Genomic DNA, 27,402 nt, shown 5'->3' on the forward strand with positions numbered 1-27,402 from the left:
TTCCTGTCCTAGTTGCATCATTCTTTTCACATCATCTTGTCTCAAACCAGGTTACCATCAAGATAATTCAATTTTTTTAGGTTCATAGAATAGTTACCTATTGTTTGAGCTCCAGTAGCCACTACTAGTTACAGTAGACTACTATCCAATTCATATCTATGGGTACATAAGAAACATACATTTAGTCCATGGACTTCATAGCTCTTTACTGCCACTGTAGCAACTTAGTATTTCAAGCATTTGCATTTGGGAAGTGCACAGTTTAGTTTCACATTGTCTTGTCCTCACATCCTGAGATCTTTTTCTGCTCCTCCCATGTTAACAGAAATCTTTCTATCCCCTGCAACCCTGCATCCCCCACCGCGCTGTCCCAGGCTCCCCAGCTGATTCTGAACATCACCTTCCTCAGATAAGTCTCACTCTGCATACAGTCTCTTCCTTCCCCATACTGCCTTGAGATAATGGTGAGGATCAAAGGTCAGAGGAAGGAAAATGAATCTCCCCCATCCTTACTTCTGTGGCCAAATCCCTAGACTCCTGGTAGCCATGAACAGACAGCGCAGGGGAAATGGTATGTTGGTGTAGCTATAATGGTCTAAGAACACAGGTAGAACAAGGGTAGAGGAATTTTTGTTGCCATTGGATCAGCTGATATAGTTGGGAGAAAAAAAAAAAAAAAAGAAAAAGAGAAAAAGCTTGTCCAAAATGAAGTTTGTCCTGCTGCTTCTAGACAACAGTCTTTTCAGTTCAGGTAGTCTTAGGACTGAACACCTGAACTGGAAAAAAAAACAGTTGAACTGCTAGGTTCTAGTCCAGCTGGAGGGCAGTAACTCATGGTGCATGTAACCCAGGGATCAATCAATACAGAAGCCAGTATCCTTCATTAACAGAGAAATGAGGAAGGTCCTGCACCTCAGGAGAAATAACCCCATGCACTGGTACAGGCTGGGAATCAACGAGTTGGAAAGCAGCTTTGCAGAACAGGCCCTGCAGGTGGACACCAAACTGACCTTGAGCCAGCAACACACCCTTGCTGGAAAGAAGCCCAATGGCATCCTAAGCTACATTAGGAAGGGCAGCACCAGCATCTTGTCAATGTGTATAAATACCTAGTGGAAGGAAATAAAGATGAACCCAGACTCTTTTTAGCTGTATCCACTGAAAGGACAAGAGGTAATGGGCATACATTGAAACGGGAAGTTCTATTTAAACGTAAGAAAAAGCTTTTCCAGTGTAAGGGTGATAGAACACAGGAACTGTCTGCTCAGTCTTCCTGAGTGGATATACTTAAAAGCCAACATGATGCTGTTCTATCTGACCCTGTTTTGAGCAGAAGCCTTGGACTAAATAATCTCCAGGTGTCCTTTCCAACCTCAACTATTCTGTGATTCTGTGTGATCGCAGAAAAATCCAATAATTTTGTAGCCAAAGTAACATGTATCTAATGACCTCATGTTAAATGATTTTTTAAAGATTTATAATGGACAAATTTTAACAAGGAAAACAAAAATAGATTCTCCACATGTACATATCTGCCAAATTTCAAGCTCTGTTCCTAAAAATGTAATTGAAATGGAAATGTGTCTTACTCAACAGCTACATGTTTTGTTTTTTTTTTTTCTTCTCTCTATTAAATGGCTGTAAAAGTAAAGGAACTTTCAAAATATACACTATATCCTGTATGTACGGGAAAGGAAATTTTATTCTAAGGCTCTAATTAAGTTGCTGATAATACAGTCTTTGAGGATAAATAAGAAGTATCTTTCTAATGTAGACTATTTAAGATACAGTAACAAAACATATAGCTTGCTGGTTTGCATGAAGAACAACTAAACATCTTTAAGATTGCCAAGTATCCAAAGCAAAGCTTTAACTACATTAAAACAGTAGTCAAGAGCATAAAGAAAATCACATTCTTAACCACTGCAGCTATGCCAAGAAAATCCTCTGTGCACAGAGTCTTAATGATATGCATTAAGTAATTTGGGAAAAATCATTTAACTGCGAGAGTTCAGTAAGAGACCTACAGGATTCTTTTCCCAGTATATACTCTGTACACTGGAACTTTGTACACGTGCATGTATTTGAATTAGGTCACTTAAAGCCAACTTGAGTACAACTAGCAACATGCTTGCATTAATATATCAGCTCTGGCAGGCTCATTAACCCTGTTAAATAAACATGCTAAGTTGTAAGATGGTTTTTAATCAATATTAACATTAATTCTTAAAGGGGAAATACAGGTGCCTACAATTCAATTATGTTTGTTCATGTTAGACACTAAGAAGAAAGGTTTTATAAGTGTTTATTACACTTTTCCCATTTTCTAATCAGTGCTGATAAATGCAAGACCAAACATAGGTGGCAGGTGTTTCTGAAAGTCACTTATGGCCAAAGTCAGAAAAACCATTAGCAACTAAAAGCAGCATCTTCAAACAGGCAGTTGTGAGCAGTCTTAATGCAAGGTATTTCTCCACCCATAATTAAATAAAGGAATCCTCCTTCTTACACTCTTCTGAAAGTGTGTAGTCATTAGTAGCTGTCTGCAAAGTAAAACTGAATTCTTACCATTATCATACCAAGCACGATTCCCTGAAATTGCATAAAACATACCCTCTTGTTTAGGAGCAAGACCTGCATACTAAGTCCTTCCTCTCCTAACCAAATCCACATGTACTAAAGTGCAGGCCTGAGCTCTAAAGTAAGCATTCAAGATCTTGCAATGATTTAATAATGATTTAAGAGGCCTAAGAATCCTCATGTTACTCCTCAATCTTCAGAGATTAAAACTCAATTTAGGGATTTATGTATCAATTTTAAGCATTTAAAGATTCTGCTATGAGTGAATCAATATTTTTCAAACAATAGACATAATTTTATAATTTCATTGAAGTTGAATTTTCATGTCAAACTTAAGGAAAAGTTCCCTGAAAATATAAAAATAATGAATGTTTAATCTGTCATTTAAGAAGCCAACATTCAGATTTTACTGCTATTCATACTTCTTTATGCAACTTCACCAAATGTGAAAAATGTCCTCAATTAATGAACACCCTGTGCATTTCTTCAAATTTATCAGGTATCTACTAATTGAGGACTGACTCCCATGAGGATAATTACCAAACTGCATCTGAAATCAAGACACAAGAAATGCAGCCACCTCTGAGTAGACAGATGTGTTAATAACCTTTCTTAACAAAAAAAGCAAAATGTGTAATGAATATGTTAAAACCTACCAAATAATGTGTGGGTTTTAACAAGCAGTAAGCAATTCAGTTAAGAACTCAATTTCTAAAAGCCTGTTTGTCACAATTCACAGCTATCCGCTCTCTTAACATTTCTTTTGATTATACAGAAAAAGGAAAAGAATGAATCGGTTACATTCTCCCAGAAAAACCTGGCTTCTCCTCACAGCTATATTCTCAGTATTGGCCAACACCCCTCTCCCTTCCAGTTCCGCACTGATATTTTTTAACAGAGGTAGGTGTTGGTTACATCTATCTTAGACTGAAGTCCATAAAGAAATAGAGTAATAGATTATGGCAATTATATTGTGATGTGTAACAGAACTGAAATTTCAGATTGCTAGACTTTTACACTGAATAAATACAAAAATATTTTAATATAGAAACACTTTTCATTCAAATGTACAATGTATAATTTCTCCAAATAAAAAGACACATAGTAGCTTCAGAACCACAACAGGATAGGATGATTTGTGTATACATCGGTGGGGTAGGACCTATTCCAATCTACCTCCCAGTATAACAGCAGCAATGAAGTCCCTACGTACCCAGCACTCTCAAGAAACTACCACCATTATTTTGTTCTATATTACAAAAATACAAATACAGTATTTCAAGAATAAACTGTCGAGTCTTTCACGTGTCAAGAAACTCTGCAGCCACCTTCCATGCATGCAGCTGTTCTGTCACATTTTTTTCAGCACACAGCCCACAGACACTTGACGTCATCCTAACGGTAACTAGCGTAAGTGGGAGTTCAGCAGCTCTAGGAGAAGCAGCTATTATGTTTATCACGGCTCAGGACTCGCTTCCCGCTTTTGAAACCCTGCTTCCTGTTTGTGCACACGAATCACTAATCTTTTCTAACCACCTGCATGGCAATTCTGCTGCTCCTCAATGGGATTCCCACAGCGTGCAAGGGCCGTATCACCGTATCACCGATGATCATGCAGCAGGTCTAAACAGATTCAGCTTCTGACATACCTCTCTTTTTGAAATTTTTACAAATAACAAGCATGGTCACCTATACGAGTATATTTTAAAAGAAAGGGCTGTTTAATCCAAATGGCAAGGATACAACAAGACAGATGAAAAAAATTCTCAACACAAAAAGTCTGTGCAATCTAACTTAAAAGTCAGACAGCCTAATTTATTCAAACACCTATAACTGCTGAAAAATACACAGCAGACTACTCCCTCCTCCAACATGTTTTCAGATGGAATTTTATTTTTGGTCATTCTAAGGTCCTTTGTTCCAGTTTCCTGCCTAGACTTCCTCTTTTCCTGTGCCAAGGCAAGCAGTTAAAGTCAGGATGATCAGAAATAAACTTCAGAAGCAGATGTTACCATGCAGTTTGTTACATACTGGTAAACAGGGTGATTGTGTGTTTTCCTGCCTATATGTAGTTAAGTCCTACTGGAGTTAATCATAGGTAATCATAAAGCAAAAGAGAAAAATTAAAGAAAAAAAATTCATTATTTCATAAATATTGCCATTAACTCTCACATCTATGAATTTACTCTATAATCTCTAACCATTTTCCCTCAATAATCAGCTGTTGCAAAAAATTATTTTAATACAACATTAATTTTGTGCAATTAAAAGACAAGAAAAGTTTAAATTTCTTACAGCAGCTTTTACATGTTCATGTAGCAGGCTATTTTAATAACTGGTTGCAATAGCAAAGATTTGTTACACTAATTAAACAACAGAATTTGAAAACAGAAAAGTCAATCCATGATACTAATAAACTGGGCTTTTCAGAATTTCTGGAATAGCACGCACTAAATTTTAACTATGAATTCCACTAACAAATGCACAATTTCCCTGCCTGTAGCCCCACTCCCTTTTATCTCCTAATGTCTACCAACAGAAACTAAAATACAGGGCACTGCACTACCCATGCACAGCTTCAAAATGTGTAAATTTAGGCTTCCAATTGAAAGTTGTGTTCCTTATAGGCTTAACCCTTCTGCTGCATATGTAAAATTTAAAAACATTTCAACTTTCATGCTGCCAACCTGAATTCAAAAATACCCTCTGATGGGTATTGCCTCTGTATCTGCTGTTAGATGTGTTTGTGTAATTCCTCCCCAATGCACATGGTAGAAATTTTCAGTTTAATGCATGTTTGGCATATTACATTTTCCTGAAGCAGTTATGGTTGGAATGGGAGAGAAAACAGTTGTCTGCCTGCTATACTCTGTTTCAGAAGGAACCTTCTGGTGGGACAGGGCAACCGCTTCTTTTCAGACCCAGAAAGGTCTGCACTTCAAATGATTGAAGTGGAAAGCAAAACAAGCAGAAAAAAATCCACCCTATAATCTTACAGTGAGGAGGTAAATTCATTTTTCTACTTGTTTTTTCTGACATATTAGAAAAATGAACCTTCGGGTCTATGCTACCTCTATTTAACCTAGTAACTATTCAAATTTACCAACATAAATTTAATACTGAGGAGGTGTGGTGGGGTGTGGGCAGGGGATACTATATAGCATTATATCGTTCTGAGAATGAAGTATTTCCCAGCAGACAGATAGTGAGGAACAGCTAGATACGGACTGGGTCTGTAACCTGTTCAGCTCCATGGGGAACACACCTCCTTTCTCCTGCCCATACCAGGTGTTTAAGCTACATTTTTTACACCAGCACAAGTATTCCTGTTGCTGCAAAATTAATTAGATAAGCTCAGTGATCAGCTTGCAAACTAATCCTCCTAACTCCCTTAAAAAAGAAAAAAATAATTTTCTAATGGATGAGCAAGCTGATGAGACCTACTGCAAAGCTGGACACATGCTGTTGCTGATGCAAAGAAAGGACTGAAATGCATGGTTTGGGGCAAGACTACCTTTTTGGCAATAACATTTAAATTAATTGCAGAGGACCACGAAACCACACCACTAAGCCTCTGGGGACAAAAACCTCAGGTTCAGTTCTTTAATTTAGGTGCTCTTTATGTTTCTTTCTACAGAAGGAAGAAGTGTTAATTACTTTTATAAGGAACCCCACTTGAACTCACTCAATGTCTCACCTATCTGAAAGAGAAGAGAGCAACAAAGATTATTCATTATTCTGTTTATTCTTGGAGTGAATCTCATCCATACTGCATCATTAAAAATCTTACTTGAAAATATAAAATGTAACTGTTCACAAAAGCACTTGTAATAGCACAGAAGAACTTTTCTGGTTTGCAGACATATTCCAGTGATGCACTAGGGATACATCATTTCAACAGAATATGCTTGAGTCTGATTCTTAACAGTAGGTGGAATATTAGCCTTTTCGAACTGCAGAAAAAAGTAATAAATTTTAAGTTATTGTGCATGCTCAATATTGCACTTAGCCTGATTTGTAGGGAAATCAGGTTATTAGAGATGACTGCAAGCATTTGCAGATTGTCTTCAACAGTTTTAAATAATTCAGATACCATAAAATGCAATTTAGGAATATTGCAGAATAAGTAAAGACAACTTTTGTAAAATAGGTTGAATATAAAATAAGTATAAAAACTGGACTATTGCTAAACAAAGTAGGAACATAAAATTATAATTCCTTAATAGTTAAAAGCTACACTTTCACTTGAGAGAATTATTTGAGAATTTTTACAGTAAAGAATATTCAGTTAGGGTTTCACACAGTTAAATAAATAATAACAGAAAATCTCACAGAATTCTCTGCTTCCTTTAAAGCACAGTGCAAGAAAAAGAATTACCATGGAAACAACAAGCATAAAACTGTGATAAAACCTAGGAGAAATGCCATTGCTTCCCAGCAATGAAGGAAAAATACTGTCAAGGAGCTACAGTAACTAATTAATGTCCTCAGTCTTTCAAATATTTACTCATATGAGCACACGTTATTCAAATGAATCCTCCCACTAAACTTGATGTGACTTAGTTCAGGGGAAAAAAAATAAAAAGGTGTGCCTCCAAGGTGAAAAAAAAAACAAAAAAAAATTCAAAATACACAGGACTTAGTAATTTCTATGTAACTGCCAAACGCTGTGCTGAAATCTGATGTTCATCATACATCTGTTTCTATTTATGGTATTTTGTTTTTCACAACATGTATATACTTCACAGAATCACGAAATGGTTGAGGTTGGAAGGGACCTCTGGAGATCACCTAGTCCAAACCCCATTTCAGTGCTTGCTTTTTTTTAAAAATGAGACCTTGTTAGTTTCAGAATGAGCTACTTGGTTAATTATTTCAATGATGAAATCTTCAGAAAAAGTCAACCACTTGTACAATGAAAGAACTGATCTTACTTTAAATTGCAATTGCCATTTACATATACAGTATCCCTGAGAAAAAATCGGGGGGGGGGGGGGGGGGAAGCACCAAAAGTTCATTTTGATGACAATAATTTATGTTTTTAATAAGTCATGTTTGACTCCTGTAATGATATTTTCAGCTTCCTGGAATTATTGTTCTGTAACATAGAAATGCACCTGCCATTTCTAAAATGAACTTGTTATGAACTGAAGAACTCTACACTGATACATTATTGAAAATAAAACAGAAATTTAACTCTTTTTTTCTTGCTTTTTGCTTACTGTTCTTCTAGGCAAATGAATACTGTGGATAAATCTTTAACTCATATATCCAGTCTGTATTTACATTTCAGTATTTTTGTGTAACATATCCAATCTGCAATGTTTTCTGCTTAATGTATACAACCAAAGTAATTATGAAAGGCTGCATTCTCATGGTACAATTCTGAATCAGCCTCCTCTTTTTGTTTAGCTTTCATTCTCTAAATTTGCTGCTTTTACATCCATTTAAATGTTCCCTCTACTTCTTTCATTTCTTATTATACTCAGTCTTTTCCCAAACTTCTCTTCGTCACTTTAATTCTTCTGTGGTGGTTTCCTTCCTTTTATTTGCTGTACCAAATGAAGTATTTTCACTGTGTAATTTGTTTTTCATTACCATCCTGGCCTTTTACTCTCAGTCACGAACACTCATTCATTTGCTTATCTCATAAGCACCTGCATATTCCCTCCAATTTTGTCCTTTCACGCTTTGAAAGAACTTACAGTTAAAAGACACAAAATTAACATCTTAACACGTATTAAATATCTGTGTTACCATAATTCTTACTGATAATGTGTCCTTTTGTGACATCTTTCATTGGCTAATTTCTGCATAAACATCTGTCTAAAATAATCTTGTCATCTCCTACTGTCCTTGCTTCCCACCTACTCCATGATCATTCACCTGCATTTCATTTACAATTTAAATTGAGAATTCAGTGGAGCTGACTTTATCACAACTTTAGAATGTCCTGCTCTAGTTGGGACTTAAGGCACCATCAAGTGAATAAGCAGTACAAGGTATTTTCTTAAAACAGATCAAGGAATGGTACCTTTACTTTAGAGTGTCTTGTTATTGATTTGTGTCACAAATCCCCAGACATCGGCATCTCTCCACTTAGATTAAATCGTAAATTATGTTTGAATGGATAAGCACTGCTAAAGACATAATCCAAGACAGAACTCTTCTAAAATGAGTTCAGTGGGCTCTGCATTAAACAGTATGTCTAACTACTGGTAATCGCTACACTTAGTAACAAAACCAGATATTAAAACCACAACCACTGTCCTAAAACATTAAGTTTAAATCAAATTACTCTTAATTTAGTACTAAAATGTTTTTTGTGTACTTGTGCTGAAAGTGCTTATGCCATACCTTCATATCATATATTCCCATTGTGAAGCAACTCATGTAACCCTTGAAGCTTCTTTTATAATCAAATCAATGGCTGAGTCAGAATTACAGCAAAGATTATTGACACCAAAAATTAAAACCAGCTCATATACCAGGATAACTTTTCCTCTTACAGGTAACTGTACACTCTTCTCATTTTTTAGTTAAAAAGGACAAGATGTTTATCATAGGTATACATAAGACATTCAATAAAACTGTTAGTAAAAAATACAAGCCAACAGTGTAAAATCAGAGAAGATACTGAACAGTCACACTTATTACCTCACTTGCACAAACATATATATGCATACACACAGATATAGATATGTATAAAAGCTTAATCCATTTTTCTTCTTTTTTTCAAAGTAAATAAAGAGCTTTTTCCTATTACAAGGTCTGGTAGTTTTGGAAGGAGGAAAAATAATTCACAATCACTATTTAAATATGGTATTGATGATATCAGGTGAAAAACTGAAATCAGCTCATGATTACGCATTTTAAAGCTGAGCATAAATGAAACTTCTTCATTAATAGGCAGGGTTGAAATTTATATAAAAGAAAAAAAATAGTCGTGCAGTCTTTCTTTCATCCTATACTTTGTCATCAATAAAGAAAAGATTTATCCATAGGAAACTTTGACCCTGGTTCTAATTACAGATTCTTCCTGTACTGATTTGATCTGGAAAATGTCTTCACTAAAAAATAACCTACTGTAACACCTAAACTTAAAGTCTAAATTATAATACACAAATGAATCATTTTGCATGCACAGATAAATATCAATAATAAAAACCCCCAAAAGCCTAGCATCCCTATGTTATAGTAAAGACCTACCAGAGAAGCATTTTACTACCCAGATGAAGAGCAGCTGCTATGCAAGGATTTGAAATCAAAACACATGAAGACTCTACTAGAAACAGGAATAGAAAACCACAACCATCATGATGCCGGGCCAAGTAAAGCAATAAATCAGACTTAGGTCAAACCACACTCTAGAGAGTTTTAATTTATACCATAAACAGAAACAAAGTTTAACAGATTTTGGCTTACCCAAGTGCTTTGATCTTTCAAGAAAGCTACAAACATAGATCTAAAAACATTTAATATTGTTTCATAAAATATGAAACATCATATTGAATGACTATACATAAAAGCCACTCTAGTTTGCTTTTTTTATAAATTAAAACTATGTATTCAAGCTGAAGTTCCTCTAAAAGCTGTGGGCACACAGAATTTCCAACAATTATTTTTAAGAATATAACCAAAACTGTAGAAAAATAGATCTTTTGGCAGACAGTAACTACAATGGAAAATATGAGTCCATGTTACTTTAACTTTCAAACTAATTCTCAGCCTCATTATCTTCAACACAGAAAAATACATTTTTTTATAAAAACAGAATCATCTTTTGATTAACAAGATTATTCAGAAAAAGTCAAGCAAACATGAAACTCAAAAATTCTACTGAAAGCATTTCTCTGGGGTTTTTATGGTCTTAAAGTAGTTCTTTTATTATTTAATTTAATTTATATTTCTAAAAATATAATGCAAACTATGGTATCTGAAAGTAGATCATTATCAAATATCCAGATATTTTAGATAAAATTCCTCTTTAAGTATTCTCTTGGATGAGATTTCCTCCCAAATCATCACTAATACATACTGCAGTCAGGAAGACAGAAAATCAGACAGGTGAGAATGTTAAGGTCAGTCTATCCTGAGTGGCAAAGTTCAAACTGTGTTACAACCTACACTGCTCTGTTACAATGTACAAAATACAGTGTTAAGGAAACAGAATGAAACACACATAATTATCCTTTAGTGGTTATCTCCAACAATACTGACAATATAGCCATTAAAAAAGAAATCAATACTGCAATCATACAGCAGTATGGACAAACTGTTTTAATATTATGACTCTGACTAGTGTCCCTAAAGTCAATTTTAGTGGTTTTCACTACAATTTTTATTTTGTTTTCACACCAAATTTTGTTTATTGGAAATAATCATCATCTATTGGAAATAATAGTTTCTCACTCACAAGCATTTTATTACAAACCACAGAGGAATGTTGTTTTTCCTACAGCTAAGAAAAAAACAACCATAAACGAGCAGCACATATTCTTCTAGTTAAAAGGTCTGCATAAGACTTCAAGTCCTCAGTACAATTAAAGGTCTGTGGTTAATTTCAAGATGACATTTCAAAGTAAAATTTCTTTAAATGACAGTAGTAGCTCACCATAAACACCAGCTCTACAACCCCACTGGGATTTCCTTCTACTAGTTGCTGACAAACAAAAAAATTAAGAGCCCTGGTTTCACAAGTGCTTTGCATAGAGATTACCTCAGTAATAAAAAAATAAAATATATATATATATAAAAAATTCATCTTACAGTGGCAGTTTTCTTTATTTTTCTTGATACTTTTCTAGATTTTCTCCCATATAACTAACCATAGGAAATTACAACCAAAAAATACTTAAGCAATTTAGTGCTTTAGTATCTTAAATATAAATGGAGAAGATGAGTATAGGAAGTGAGTGAAGGCAATATCTCAGAGTGGTAAATAATCATTTGGAGAGGGCATTAACTCATATGAGACTTATCAGTAATGACAAGCTTTCATTTGCAACAGGAAAATGAACATAAATTATCAATAAGGAGAATGTGAACACAGAAACTTAAGGAATTCCTTAATACTCAACTTGCATGCACATTGGATATCATCCCTTTCTCCATAAAAACTGTTAGCATGCAGAAGTGTCCTGTTGTAGAACCCAAGGATTCCTAAATGTACTATAGACAAAGAATAAGTTACTAGCAAGTGGAAAAAAAGTTTGTGAAGCCAGACACACATCTGCATAACTGTGTTACTAATGATGAGAATGAAACATGGATTTACAACACAAATATCCCATGCCTTTTGTCCTCAGGAGCTGGTAAAGAAAAAATCAGACCTGATTTTTCTTTACAAAGAATGGGATTACATCAAATCCGGTTAGCTGAGTACAGACCTACTTAGCCTGCTCAATTGGACAGGAGGAAAGATGCAGAAATTTGGACAAGCAAGTAGACAATGACATTTGGAACCTTTAGCCATGACAGCTACTGGAATAACAGTTATGAAACACAGACATGCTGGTCATGAGCTACTGGAAAGTTGCTGAGATATATATTCATAACTTGGCGGTACTGTATTTTAGCTGCTCACATCCTTGCAGTACTGAAGTAGAAAGAGATCTTGCATTTGAATATTTTCCTGACAAATTATAAATAATATTTAAAAAAAGGAGGAAACCACATCTGCAAAATGTTAACAAGCAAATATGTAAACAATAGAGAAAATGAGGCAAAATTGGGCAAAGATAAGCTCCTAGAGTTTGAGCTTCTCCTGAATTTCTTCCAGCATGATAGTTTACATATAAATAAAGATCAGTAGTCTAAAAGTCTTCCTCGTAAACTGTCAGAAATTGTTCTCCTGCTTCTATTTCACTGACTTGATCAGGAACAAAACCAGTACAATGTGTAAACCAGCCATTTCCTGTTGGAACCAAGAACGTGATGTGTGTTCACAAGCCACTGAAGATGAAAAGAAATCCACATCAAAATTTAGGTTTCAGGCTAAAACAAACATAAAACTTCATAATTCCCAATTCCATATAATTTAATTCCCTTTTATAGCATCTCTCATTCAGTGTTTTTATTACACAACACAACACCTAGAAATGGCAACAAGTTCTATATAGCTTTCCACACTTAAAAGTGAATACTGGCAGGTGAAAGCATTTAAAGGAGAGAATGTTTTCACAGAATAATAATGCTTTATCTTATAGAATGCAACTGCCACAGCAGAGACTCACGGGGTAGTATGTCTCTTCTTGGTCACCTATTACACCTGTTAGAGGTTTAGAATAAATAGTGTAACTCTAAACATAAAGATTAATTTAGGGAAGATTCTAAAACCAAAGAACACAAGAACAATCCTCCACACCCTACCCATCAAAAACAGGTAGGAGGGAATGTTTAAAAAATATTGCAATTATTTGGGTTTATCATCAGAGGAATTTCTACAGACAAAATGAAAACAAATCTATACAAAACTAATCAAAATACACATATATTGCATTTTATAGGATCTTGTGAAATATTCATATGTGGGGAATCATGGTATTCAAAACAAAGCAAGGGTTAGGCATGAATGAGAAAACATTTACATTTTGAGCAGAGTATCATTCAATACTTTTATAGACTTGAATGATGTTGTGACAACTTCTTTCTTTTGTTCTTCAGTCCTGACAAACCTCTTTTACCCTGACTACTTACTATTGGTTTACACCTTAGAAGCCATAATGACACCAAAAGGAACTTTTTACTTTTTTTTTTTTTTTTTTTTAAACAGAAAATCCAATCTGGATAGAAATTACTGAATGCCCCAAAGGAACTCCTGTTAGTAGTGATATATATAGTATAGCTTTAAATTACATCTATATTATTTTTAGTATTGGAGAGCTTGTGTTTAGAACAGATTACACGCTCTAATGATTCTTCTGCTTCAGAATCTGATGAACAACTTAACAAGTCATCGGGAAAAATGAAGCACAATGATTTCACTGTGACGAATAAGCTTACTGTTACTGAAGTTGCTATGTCCCCAGTAAAGACAAGTCTGGATATCAGTATTAAGATTACAGATATCATTACAGTACAACATCTACTGAGAAATTCAGAAGCTGCCACACATTCAGTAGCATAGTGAATGATTTGCGGTTTCTCTTAAATGACAAGCAGACTGAAGACATCTGCACCTTGTTTCAGCTGGCTTTTAAAATGTTAGGAATACAGAAGACACACCTGGCACCAGCATACTCACTATTTGTTCTAACAAAGGAAAGATTTGCTCAAGCTTGTTTTCACAGAAGAGCACTGGACAGACTGGAAGCAGTGCGTCTCATTCTTTTTGTCTTTAGAGAAAGTGATGGCAACAGAACAGGTAGTGCTATCAGTTCTCATGTCTAGGTAGGCATGAAAAGAGATTCAACTTCCTTGAAGATAAGTTTCTGAAAAGGCATAAAAAGATATTGTCTATGCAACACCAATACAATTAGAAAGAGGCCAGACTTCCCCCTATTACAAATGTTACTCTGATGAAGAAAGCTTTTAATTTGTCCAAAACTGTTTTGGTAAGTTTCCACAATCCATGGAAAAGCAAAAGTGTTACTCAAGACATAAACCATGAAAAGGATCCTATGTGGCACTGAGCAAGATAAATAAATTCTCAGCAGATCCCAGATGAGAATTTAAGAATAACTATAAGGATCATTTTAATAAACAATACAATAGGATTTTCACATGGTGAAAACCCTGAAATGAGACTAACTATGCAAATTAATTCTGCAAGTTCCTCTGAAAATAAGCCAACAGATTTCTAAGCAGCAAATGCTCACAGAACTGTAGAGAACAGGCTCCACTCCTGAGAGTCCAAAGGTAACCGACAGGAAAGAAAGCACTCCAAAGACATACAGATGGTGGAATAACCAGTGCAGACTGGCAATGGAAAAGGTGTTCTGACCCAAATAAGCACAAGACAATAAACAAATCTAGTTCCTAATTCCACTATAGAAAAATTATGATGTTGTAACTTCAATTTACATTTTCCTTCAGTTTGTGATGGGCTCTGGTAAACATTATTACTTGGAATACATTAAAACAAATAGGTAGAACCACAATAGGATCAGAAAGACTTTTCGTACCAGAAGCTTTAATACTACCACCTTCTTGAGCCACTGGGAGTAACAAAGAACACTTAAACATTTCTTTGTTTAATAAAACAAAAATTGAAATAAACAGAGACAAATTAAAATTAGCAGAGACAAGACTGCACTGTCTTGTAATCAAAGGACTTAATAGCCTGGAAATTAAATATTACATTTGACTTACGCTTCTGACTGAAGGACGTATTGGACTTACTTTGAGAAGAGTTAAGAACAGACATTTTTCACTGCTGTGCTAGTGGGGGAGGGGGGAAGCAGAGGACTGAACAGCGTGCAAATAAGTTGTTTCCAGCATTTTGATTCCTTCAGTGCACAAGGAAACAAAATTTTAGCTATGTTCTATGTATATAGACAGAATTATACCAAAGATGCAGTTAGATCACATCACAATTCAGCTCCTAACACAAATATCATAGCAGATAGTGAAAACCATCTAACGGATCAGGTAAAAAAGAGTAACAGTAATTGTTCCTAATTCAGAACATACATATTTCGGTAATCCTCAGTATTCAGAGAGACAATTAAAAGGTAACATAGGGAAGAATACTCAGTGTACCTCATCATATCCTATCTTTTTTTTCAAAGTTTATTGTGAAAATATGTCATAATAGCCAAAAATGCTGCTTGCAGAAAATGAGATGAAAACCTGAAGTGTCAAACAACACAATATAATGCCCAAGAAAGTGGCATGTCATGAATTTAGCCTAAGAAAAGGAAGATGCCTTATTAAAATTAAGACTCTCCAATGTCCCTTAGGTCTAAGCTGGCTAACCTCACCTTCTACAGCTCCTTTCATAGCTGCTTATGACGGTAAGAACCAAACCATACAAGTATTTCTAAGATCTGGAAGAATAAAGTCCCTAAATATATCATGGACTTGTTCAGCATCACACCTGACATGCGCCTCCAAAAAAGAAAGGTGGGACTCCCCCCCCCCCCCCAAAAAAAAAAAACAACCAACAATGTGGCTCTGCCAACATCAGCATGAAGATGCCCACAAATATTCTAGTAGCCATGGCAACAGCTACATGAGTTAAGGAGAACACTCTTTTTCTAGCATATGTAACACCCATAAGCTAGACCACAGAGTAAGGACATATTTAACTACATATATACCCAATTTGTTCCCTCTTCAGAACTGATAAAACAATCTCTATTAGACAGAATTTATAAATATGAAGGCCAAAGCCTCAACTAGTGAACCATTCTTGGTCATCAAGATCAGCTTCCCTGTATGCTAGTTCTCAGTTTCCAAAGCAAGACATCACATTCAAATTGGCTAGTGGATAAAATCCTTGCGACATCCTGATGGCTGAGCCACGCCATAAATTGTTCAAGGGCAGTTAACGATGGAATAGAATGCTTTGTGGCAGGAAAAACTACCAGTTCAGTAGCAGAGCCACACATGCTTCAGTGCCCGAGGATGTACTCTGGCATGTTCAAACTTATAGACAGATACAGCCAAGACACAAACATTTGCTCCCCATCCCCCCTCCTTCTTTTTTGTAACTGTAAAGGGGATTATCTCAGCAGTTCACTGTGATGTTGAAATTCTTGGTGTTATTTTTCTTCATATCCCACTCTTTGGAGGTTCACATACTCAGGATGTGCCTTTATGAAATAATACATAGAGCAATCAGCTTATAGTTCTGTGGCCTTGATTATTTTAACTTTTCTCACAACTTTTCTCTGGAGATCACTAACACTATTCCAGAACAAACAGCAATTCCTTATGTTTCAGAACCCCCAATACACTAAATACTTTAGTTTTCTTTAGGTCATTAAATGGTCATTCAATATTGTAATAACTTATCCACAAGATCTCCATGATGGATTTATTCTCTCCCCTATTACTACCATTGCATCTTAGTTCTTAGGATTATGGGTTTTTCCTTTCTCACTTTTGAATGCCATCTGGTGTGAAACTTAAGACTTCTGAAAGCCAGGATATTCAAAAATTAAAATAATCCTATTTAATAATGAATTTGAAAGCACTGAAAACCTTTCCTTTCTTCCCCAAAAGACTTCTAAACTATCATCATTATGTTCCTATTCGTTACCTTTCTTTCTGTTCTTAGGATTACAGTATTGCTGTAATGCCATTGGTATTTGTTTCTATTTACTTCTAAAGGCTGAACACATCCTTTGGATATAATAAATGAAATGGGCATTCTTTGTTGACATGAAAAAGACAGTGGCCATCTGCTGTATCTGGACAGATACTAGAAGATTCGATGAATTTGTTAAGAAAATTGTGCAGCAGCACAAACCTTAAATTTATAGTAAAAATCAAATAACTCTGTTAAGCATCAAAATAATAAAAATTAAGACTAAAATTTCTTCCTAAATTAAAGTTGTAGATACCTCATCCCCTCTAACAAAGCAATTATAATTTTCCTGATTCATACAACTCTGACTACTGGGGTATCTCTACATGAAATGCTCCAGCACATTTTCTCTAATGCATTAACATGCTGCCTCCTACCATTATGGTAACACCTTCTGTTACACCAGTTCTAGTCACTAATTCTGGTTAATTACTAGTCATTTTTAGAACCAGAACCTCTATTTAGAGGAGAAACCACCATGCTATGTACTGTAAAAACATAAGACATGGTCGGTTTCCTCTGTAGAATACTAACAATACCCAAAATACAAACATTTGTAGATAAGAAAAAGCATTAAAGTTTTTTGCATGTGAATACCACTGAGCATTACATGTACACAGAAAGGAAAAGATACAAACAAACCCTCAAACTCATACTTGGATGAAGAATTAGAAAAATCAGTTATAGTAGCAACTTTGAGATTAAGTAGTGGTGCTAGCATTAAAATAAGTGTATTTTTTCAGGCCTATTTCTTCTATGCTTACACACACTAAAAGAAAACACTGTCCAGCTACAACTATTATGAACATGACCCATCATTCACTCAGTTTTTACGTCCAGGACAACAGTTTCATCCTAGTTCACCAGCACAGCCTAATATGGCAATAAAAAAGTACCAACTTTGCAAAGATCTAAGAACTCATCTGAACTGACAAGAAATAATAGGTCAAGAAATTCAAGGCACATAGTCAAGTATGTGTCTACAGTGACTGGACAGGATATACAGGTTTTATTAAAACTGACAAGTTTCTGAATTTCCCTGTACTCTCTTTCACTTTACATTTAGAATTTTCTACCATTTTCCCTCCTCCCTGATGCAACTTCCTTCACAGACATGAATCTCGGGTAGACATCTGATTCTGTAATTTTTAAAGTATTAGAAGCAACAGAATTTAGATTTATGAATTAACAAAAATATTTCAACTTGCCCTATTTAATCAATGCTCTTTGTACATCAGATGAACTATGGTGACTAATAGACAGGTTTGGAGTAGATCTATGGAGGTGATTAGCCCTCTTTATCTGGTAGCTTTAGACTGCTTTGAGAGTACTAGGTCCGGGTTTGGGTCCTCCGCTATAGCTAAGATATCAATAAACTGAAGGAAGTTCATTGGAGTCCCACCAAGACAGTCAAGGGTATGAAGTACCTGCCCTTAAAAGGGGAAGCTGAGGGAACTGGCCTCTTTCATCAGCCTGGAGAATAGGCAGCTTCAGGAGGACTCAAAAGCAGCTCCCTAATACCTATAAGGTCATCAAGAAGATTGACTTATACTCTTTCCAGTGGTGCTTGGTAGGAGGTCAACAGACCATAGACATCCACTGAAATGAGAGGTTCAAATTAGACATAAGGAAAAACTTTCTCATGGGGAGGGCTGTCTTGCAGTGGAACAGGTTGCAGAGAAGTTGGGCAGTAAGATAAAGCTAGCAGCAATCTGGTGTGCCTGCACAGCTGACCCTGCTTGAAGGAGGAATTTGGACTAGAGATCTTCTGATATCCCTCCCAAACTGAATTACTCTATGATCCTATTCAATAGTTTTCTTTACTCTTTGGTTTTGATTTTGTCGGTGCATGGATTTAGTTTTTGTTGTGCCATCATCCCCATATTTTCTAATGGAAATTTAATGTAATGCAGCAATCTTTCTTGTCATATTTTGATACAACATCTCCCTAATCTACAGTGCAAAGTCTTTTCTCATAGTATCTGGATACAAATATGATCTGTGAAAGTGACACTGATTATTATTAGGAACTCAGGCTATCAATCTTCCTTTTTTGGCTGTGCAAATATAGTCTTGAAAATTATCCAGGAATAATTTTCAATGTTTTGACATCTCCCAGTCCTCTTAGATGAGTGCTGTAAAGAAGAACATATGTAACACAATACAAAGGTATTTAATTAGATGACAAAGATGAAACTCAGTGTAAAGAAGTGCAAGGTAATGCATGGAATCTGAACTACTTTGAAGGCAATTACAGACTATAAATAAACTAACTTTTCTGGAAACAAACCTGGCTGTCAGTGTCACTGAAATACTTCCTCAATGTGAAAATACAGTTTGAAGAAATGTTGCTATGGCAGGAGTATGTTAGGAAAAGTAGCATATTCTAAACTATATGCTATCACCTAAACATTAAGTTTTATTTTGGCAACTCCATATTATATAGACAATACTACAAAAAGTAAAGATCAAAAACATAACAGTAAAAAAAGTGTAGATGCATAGTTTTAAAAAGCTACATATACAGTAACATAATAGAGCTATAAAAATGATAAAGACTATAAGCCAAACAAGTTTTCTAATTAGCATATCTTAATAAATACTTTGTACAACATTAAAAAGAGAAAAAAATCAGTATAATTTTATATAAAACCAGTAAAATAACAATAATTGTCTTGCTGGATTTTAAAAAGGATCTGTATTTGAAAAGGTCATTGCACTAGCTATACTGAATACTATAAAAATATTTACCCTTATGCACAAAAGAGTATGAAATAGAAAATTTCTCTTTAGCTTTATGATATAATCTAGGAGCATATCAGTACTTCAGTATTGAGATAGAAAACTTAACCTTTTTAATCTAATTTTACTTTTATATTATGCAGAACTATGATTTCTATATTGCCTCTTAGGTAATTTTTGTAGAATGTATAATCACCAGAATTACCAGGAAAGAATAGATCATAAAAAGAAATACAATACTTACAGGAAAGATTCTAAAAAAGACTGCAAGATTACTGTGTAGACACTATGAGGAAAATTTGTCAGATTTGAACAGCATCTACATTGTAGTGGTAACAAGCTAAGAATCATGTAAGATATACTAAAACATTAACTTTTTCTGACTACAGACTTTTATACTACATAGTAGTAACGCACTGGTCACAGAGTAGAAGACAACAAAGTTGCACCACAATGTAAATGATATGAAGAATATAGCATACAGTTCTGAATACATATTCTAAATTATTTTCTAATGAGCTACTAAATTAAAATTAGAAGATTCAATGATGAAATGGTAGATTAAAGAAAATACTCTGAACAAGTTACATGAAGGAGATTGTGCAAGGTTATGTTCTAATTATAAGAGCAAAGAGAGCCTTTGCTGCCTCCTTTCCAAACAGTTTTCAATAATGTCCTTTCCAAAAGCTTATTAGGAAACAAAACTGCTGCAGAATAAGAAGAAATGTCCTTACATGGAAAAATTAATGAATTAAAAGGAAAGATGGAAAGACTAAACTCTCCATTCTCACAATGGAGAGAGATCACTTACAGTATTATATAGGGATATGCAGTGAGGGATCTGGAAAATGGAAGCAGACATCAGTGCTGAGGATTCTGTTATTTGGATGATGATTGTTTGGCAATAAGGATGTCTGTCACAGTGAAGAATCACAGAAGGGTCTCAGGACTAAGTGACTGTGTAAAAGAATGGCAAATGACATTCTATGTACACAAATGTGATGTACAAAGGAGAAAAACAATCCTAATTTCACAAACAAAAACAATGGACTCTGAACTGACCATTACTTCATTCACTCAACAGTGAAATTTTGCATTTTGATATCCATAAATGTTGGATCAGTGTTAACAGTCAAAGAGAAAAATCAAATGTTAGGAATTTCTAAGAAAGGAATATAAAATAGAAAGAGTATGACACAACATAGGATGACATAAAAGGTTCTTTGTATGTTTAAACTGTATTCAGCTCTGGTCCCTTTGTCTCTGAAGGATGCATTAGAACTGGAAAGGATTCAGAAGAGACCAAAGGGACAGTTAAATCTATAGGCTGACTTCTAGTAAAAGAGTTAAGATAAGTTTACACTCCTCAAAATCTGGGAATGACGAAATACTTGTCAGATGTCTGCAAAATCATGAAGGCACAGGAAAGGGACTGATTCATTCTCTCTTCTAATACAAGAACTAGAAGTTTCATGGAGTAAGCTCCAAAAATAAATAAAAAGGACATAGTGGTTCTTTTGTAACTGCTCATTACTAAACAGTTTCTGTCACATTTGTACACATTTCAGTTTGACAGAAATGGGCTTGTAATAGGTTTGCAGATGAAAATCTGCAAAAACTCATAGTAATGCAGAAGGCTTTAATCACAGATTTCAGCAAAACACAATCTGCATATGTATTCAACTTTATTGACACATATGCAATACAGACATTCAAGTTCAACACATGGTATTGTCCTTCCTGAACATGGAGGTTTTTCCTCATCTATGGCTTAGGAAAGCAGAAATCATTATACAGCTTGAGTAAGCTATTATTGAAAAACCATTTGTATTTTACACATTGTCAGACTTTGTGTTAAAAACATAACTCAACAGATGAAGTGTAATTTAAAGGATAATTATTCAGAACAGATTTCATTAATCAGCACAAGGTCATTGCAAAATTGGTCAGGACAGACTTTATGTCTTCTAAGTCATTACACAAGAAGATAGAATTGAGGAATCAAGATGTATCTCTGACAGAAGAGAGAGAATGTAAAGTATGCATACAGAGAACCCAAGTGCTATTCCACTTACACAGTACAGGCAGGTTCTTTCTTTTCAGTCGCATAGCAAGAATTTTTCAATATTATGAAGCTACCTGCACTTGAAGGAAGTTCAACCTATGTCATCATATTTTAAAATATAAATCAGTTTAATATATCAAGAAAATAAAAAAGGCTATAATTGTCAGCAAAGCAATGAAAAATTTTAAAAGTCAGTATTAAGCAGGCAGGCTGACTCATACAAAATACAAGTACACAAAACATAATATGCTAAAACTGAAGTTAACTAAATGGAAATGTGTGTAGAGGCTTTTAAATGTATTAAAAATCCAGTTCAATGACTACAAAGTTAAACATATGATTGTAAAAGCAATATTCTGGAAAACAGTTATAGTAAATATATGCTCATATGAAGTCCATAAATAACAGTTAATTTACAGATACTTAGAATTAATTTTTCAATAATGTTTACATCAAATACGCTGTCTTTGAAAGAAAATCTGAGCATCATAACAAAAAAATTTTGCACAAAATTAGCTTGTGTAAAAGCACTGCTGATACCAACATTTAAAATATTTTATTATACGTACAGCTATTAATTTACCACAGTACAAAAACAGAATGAAACAACAATTTTCAAATATATCACAGAACACTATAAAACAACATTTCCATTTTAAAGTTAAGAAAGTTTGTTAAAGCTCTGCATAGAAATTATAAAAGATACCAAATCCTAGTGGGACTCCTAGTTAAAATATATTTTTGAGATAATTTACAATACTTTGTAGAAAGTTAGTAGATGCATGATTCTACATTTTCTATATCTAATAGGTTATGAACCTTTTGTTATCAGATTTCATCATCTTTACAAAAATATATGTCTCCAGTGTCACATGATAAAAAATTAGTCTGGTTTATATTAACAATTGTTGTACATTTATCATCAGGCAGTTTATTTTAGGTTGAAATCCTTTGCTGAAAACCATAAACCTGATGTTGCCAACTCCTCCAAAAGCATTTTCATGTAGTCAACATGCTTACTTGCCAACTAATTTTCTCCTTCTCTCACACACACACACAAGTTTTTTGTGGTGATGTTGGTTCATTCTTTATGGTACTGCTGTGTTGATTACCTTAGCTACAATAAAGAATCTATAAACTCCATAATCTGAACAAACATGTTAATGGCTGTTAAAATTCCTATAGAACAAGCATTATCCTTAGGATGTGATTTTTATAAAATGAATACAATACTGTTTAACTGTTTGATTGGTTTGTTATGCAGCTTTGGATGGGATGATGAAATTAAACAAACATTATTAATGTTTCTGTTATTTCATGAACACTTACTATATAAATCTCAGTTCACTAATATTTGGGTAAAACATATCTTCCCAATCTGTTTACATTATCAGTTTTATAGTGGTCTGAAATAGAAGTGAAGCTAGCTTCACAAGTGGCAATCCTATTAAAATAATTAAAAATAATTTAATAATTTTTATTTCATGAAATAAACTACTAGAGGGATTTATCAATACAAAAGGTTTATAATTTTTCTGTATTACAGCATTTCACAACTACGGAGTTGCTCTTGATCAACTGGCATCTTCATTTTCCATTTCAAATTTTAATGTCTGCTTAAACTCTACTCACAGTGAGACTTCACACTGGAGTGAAACCTTAATCTCCACAAAGCAAATCTGATTTCTGTGTTCTGGATCTTAAATGACTGATTTAACAACTAGAATTTCTCTTAGTCTAGTATCTGCCAGTCCTGAACACAGCTGAGAAACCATTCTAGCCCATTCATCCTGAATAGACTTGCTCAATAAATATCAACTAAGCCTTATTGAAAGTTGCAGAAATATTGCTCAGAGCAGAATTTGTTAAAAAAGTGTCCTTTTTAATTAATTAATGTCCTTTTTAATTTAATTAATGAATGCATAATTTGTGTAATGAGCCTTAATTTGGGCTAGAGAGATTTTTTTTTTTTAAATGATTGAGTCTTTAACATCATACTTGGTTTTCAGGAATGACAGGTAGAAAGCAAACTTCAAAAAACAGAGCCTCTATGGAAATCTGATAAAGTCATTTCACAATGCCATCTGTCAGTATAATGCTCCCATAGTACTTCAAATATTTTGAAGTGGGATGAACAAAGGCATTAGAAAGGAAGAAGAGCTCTTTCAGTTAAACTACAATGATTGTCAGTTAAACACATATTATTAGCATCTTACACTGCACCATATGAGACAGACTGTTAGAAAAGTTCTTAAGTTACTAAGGTACTGTCTAAAAGCAGAACGTTCCTTCTAAAACATTTCCATGTGTACCTTCCCCTACTTTCAACAAAAAGTTTAAATAGTGTATCAACTAGCAACAAGTTGACAGAACAGACAGGCACATTTTATTTAACTCATATTAAAAACATCTGTCCCCTAAGGTCCAGGCCTGTTTAATCTAAAAGTTCATCTTTTAACCATATAGAACTTTTAACTGGCATTGAAAAAAAAAAGGCAAGAAAAAATTGTACCTCTGTAAGTAACACACAGGTTAATTTCAAATTTTAGAATGAATGATTTAACTTCTGAATTACAGGGTTTATTTTTACAATGTTTCAAGATAGAATTAAGCTGAAGTTACTTAATCTTACATTTGGAATGGATGGCCCCATTCTTTCACTGCAATCTACTATAATATGATACACACAGGACAGTTTATTTTTAAATGCAACCTACAATTTAGTCCAATACATATACATATTCATTAAGTCTGATCAATCTAATCAAAGATGTCCTTGAAAGTATTCTCAAGGAAGACATTAAATCAGCATAAAATAACTATTATAAGCCACATAGCAGAAGGAAAGAGGTTACTGCATATTGAAACACTTCAACACTGTGAAAACTCAATGTTTATACATTTCTAGAAAAGTATTCTAAAAACCATGACCTTGAAAACTAAATTGTAATGTATGAAAATACAGAATAGCAACTATTTGTATATACTTGATATTCAGATATAGATGTATTTCTGCACTAAAGTATTTCACTGACAAATGTAAAAAAACCTTCATTCTTAACATCACTAATACACTAAACATAAAACTAAAACGTTTGAACATGAAACTTTTCATCTATTCTAAAGAAGAGTATCAAATTTTATGTGCTAAACAGCCATTTTCCCAATTTAATTACATGGCAGTTATTAATGAACAAAACTCAACATAAGTCCACAAAGCAGAGCTTCAGAAGAGTAGCATACTTCTGTATGTAATCAGTAATACCTTAGAGAAGACAAAATATCATGTGATTTCTGTGCACTTCAATATTCTATTACATAATCACAATATAATGATATTTAAAGTATATACACCAAGTAATCCTTACTATTGAATCTTCTACGCAATTAGAGCAATGGGACAAAAATACTGCAAATGGCAAGAAAAAACAACTCTTTGCATTGATAAGTTCATCCTTCAGTTTTACTTATGAGTTTCAGAAGTTTATTCTAGCTTAATGTTGATTTTATAATTAGCTGCTTGTATTCATATCCAGATTCTTTCCGTTTCCCTCACAACTGAACCTCATGGCAGCAGATACTAATGGAAACATGTTGACCTATACTCTAGCTGAAAAGAGATGGAACAAGATGTTTAAAGCAATAGGAGAAAAGTATCAGTGTTGAGAGTAAAAGTGAATGCATACACTTAATGAAGTATATATATATTCAGATATTTCAATCTCATTTTTGTTTTGTAGTTTTTTTGTGTGGCTTACTCTAAAATCAGGACAGGGAAAGTGGTAGTAACTCATAATTCATAAGGTATGGCACCTGTCCAGCTATAATCTTCGGCATTTATAACTTCACAATCAAAACAGATTCTACAAATAGGTTTGGAAAAGAATATAAAAGCTCAAATGTTTTTGAGAAGAGCTTTCTTCATGCAAGGGATCACACACAGAGTTTGGGGCAAATATAGTTATTAACAAAGGCTGTGAGTCCAACACAATAAAAATCTTTCTAGGAAAGGAGTTCAAATATAGAAAACTGATGAGCAGGAACAACATTTTGCATATGACATGATATAGAATTAGAAAACAATGAAATTGAAGTGGTGTGATCAGAGAAAGATCTTAGTCAAATGACTCTGAAAGTAGCTTTTTGAAGAAACAAAAGTTAAGGACCTAGATAAGGCTCTGGTAACCTGTAAAGAAGAACAAGCATTTGAAGGTTTTTACAAACAAACAGCAAAGTTTAGACACATGCCATCTGAAATTTCATAGATTGGCTATGCAATTAGACACACAATTTACAGTCTTGAAAGTGTAGGTTATCTGCAGTAACCAAAAATGGGTAAGAAGTGTCTGTGAAGAGAACGGAGATCAGCTTTAAAATTATTTATTCAAGTTCCAAGTAGAGTATCTATAAGAAGATGAGCACAGTCAAGACAAGATGTCCTAGGAATCAGGGACAGAAAAACTAAATATGTGAGGAATCACAAGAAACAAACAACACAATCCTGACCAAATCCATGTGTAAGATCACTTATATCAAGTAAATAAAGAATTTTAGGAAGCAAATCTCTGGCACACTGAAATGACTGAAATGAGATGATGGCTGGCAATCTACCAAATAATATGAGATATTTGAAGACAAAGTCACAAATGGATAACAGTTTCTTGTAGTTGATCATGACTACAGAATTCAGTAACTGAAATGAGGGTGAACAAGTTGCGTACATACGTGGTTCAGGAAGAAGAACAGAGAAAGCGAGAACCGAACTGTAAAGTAATACAGTTTTAACAAGAGTAAATCACTAACTAATAGAACAAAAGCTTGAATGGATAAGCTTCAAAGAAAAGGAAGATAGGATTAACTCAGTGTTGGTGTACACTATGCACCCAGTTATAGGATTGCTTTGTGCAAATTGCATTAAAAATGCAGCTTATATTTGCCAAACACAAAATAACATATAGAAAAACACTTTTTTTCTGGGGATTGCAGATAGAAGAAAAAAATGCACCGATACCTTCCACCTGACACTACATTTATGAAACTGCAGAGAGAGTTCAAAAAAAGGTTATAAAGCTGGTCATAGTTTTTCATGCTTATCTTAATTAATGAATCATCTCCAAATGCCAACTACCTAAAGAAAAATAAAGCAGTATAAAAGAGTTCCTTAATTAAAAGATATTCTTCATGTTATGTATACATTTTTCTAAATCTGTGATGAAAACCTAATCTTAAGTTTTCATGCTTTGGGTAGTTTTACAGAATGGGTTTGCTATTATACCTGAAAACGTCTTTTGTTAGTGTCACTGTTGGCCTTAAGTCAGTACCTATAAAAATAAAAAATCTTTCAGGTCCTCTTTTGTCATAGAACAGGAAAAGGAAGAGTACTTTCCTTAAAGCTACAGAGTTTGATAAGCAATCACAAACTAGACAAAAGTAGTAAGTTCAGGCAAAAGAAAACAGAATCAAAGCAAAAAAAAATCTTGACATATAATTGAAGCAACTATTGAATTGCCTTTTTTCACTCCTTTTCTTGTTTTTTTTTGCAAGGACACTATTGTTTTCTTCTACTGAAGTTCTATTTATATTATTATCAGAAATATCAGAGTGGAAGCAGATGAGACTTATTTTTGTATGTTGAATCTCATGTTAACCAGTGAAATGTAATGTTAAAAAATAGAAAACCTTATTAAAAAGGAAAAATAATTTTATTACCAAACCCATAAGCCCTCACATAACACAGTATGACAAAATATATAGTAATAAA

At 34.1% G+C, this 27,402-nt stretch overlaps 1 protein-coding gene across 3 annotated transcripts in view; it reads right to left on the minus strand.

The window, feature by feature from the left end:
• NOVA1 (NOVA alternative splicing regulator 1) overlaps positions 1 to 27,402 on the minus strand; it is a 155,734-nt gene that overhangs the window by 68,008 nt on the left and 60,324 nt on the right. The gene's annotated exons all lie outside the window — the stretch shown is intronic.

This window comes from Strix aluco, chromosome 4 (genome assembly GCF_031877795.1).
Source record: "Strix aluco isolate bStrAlu1 chromosome 4, bStrAlu1.hap1, whole genome shotgun sequence".
In the NCBI taxonomy this organism is placed as follows: Eukaryota; Metazoa; Chordata; class Aves; order Strigiformes; family Strigidae; genus Strix; species Strix aluco.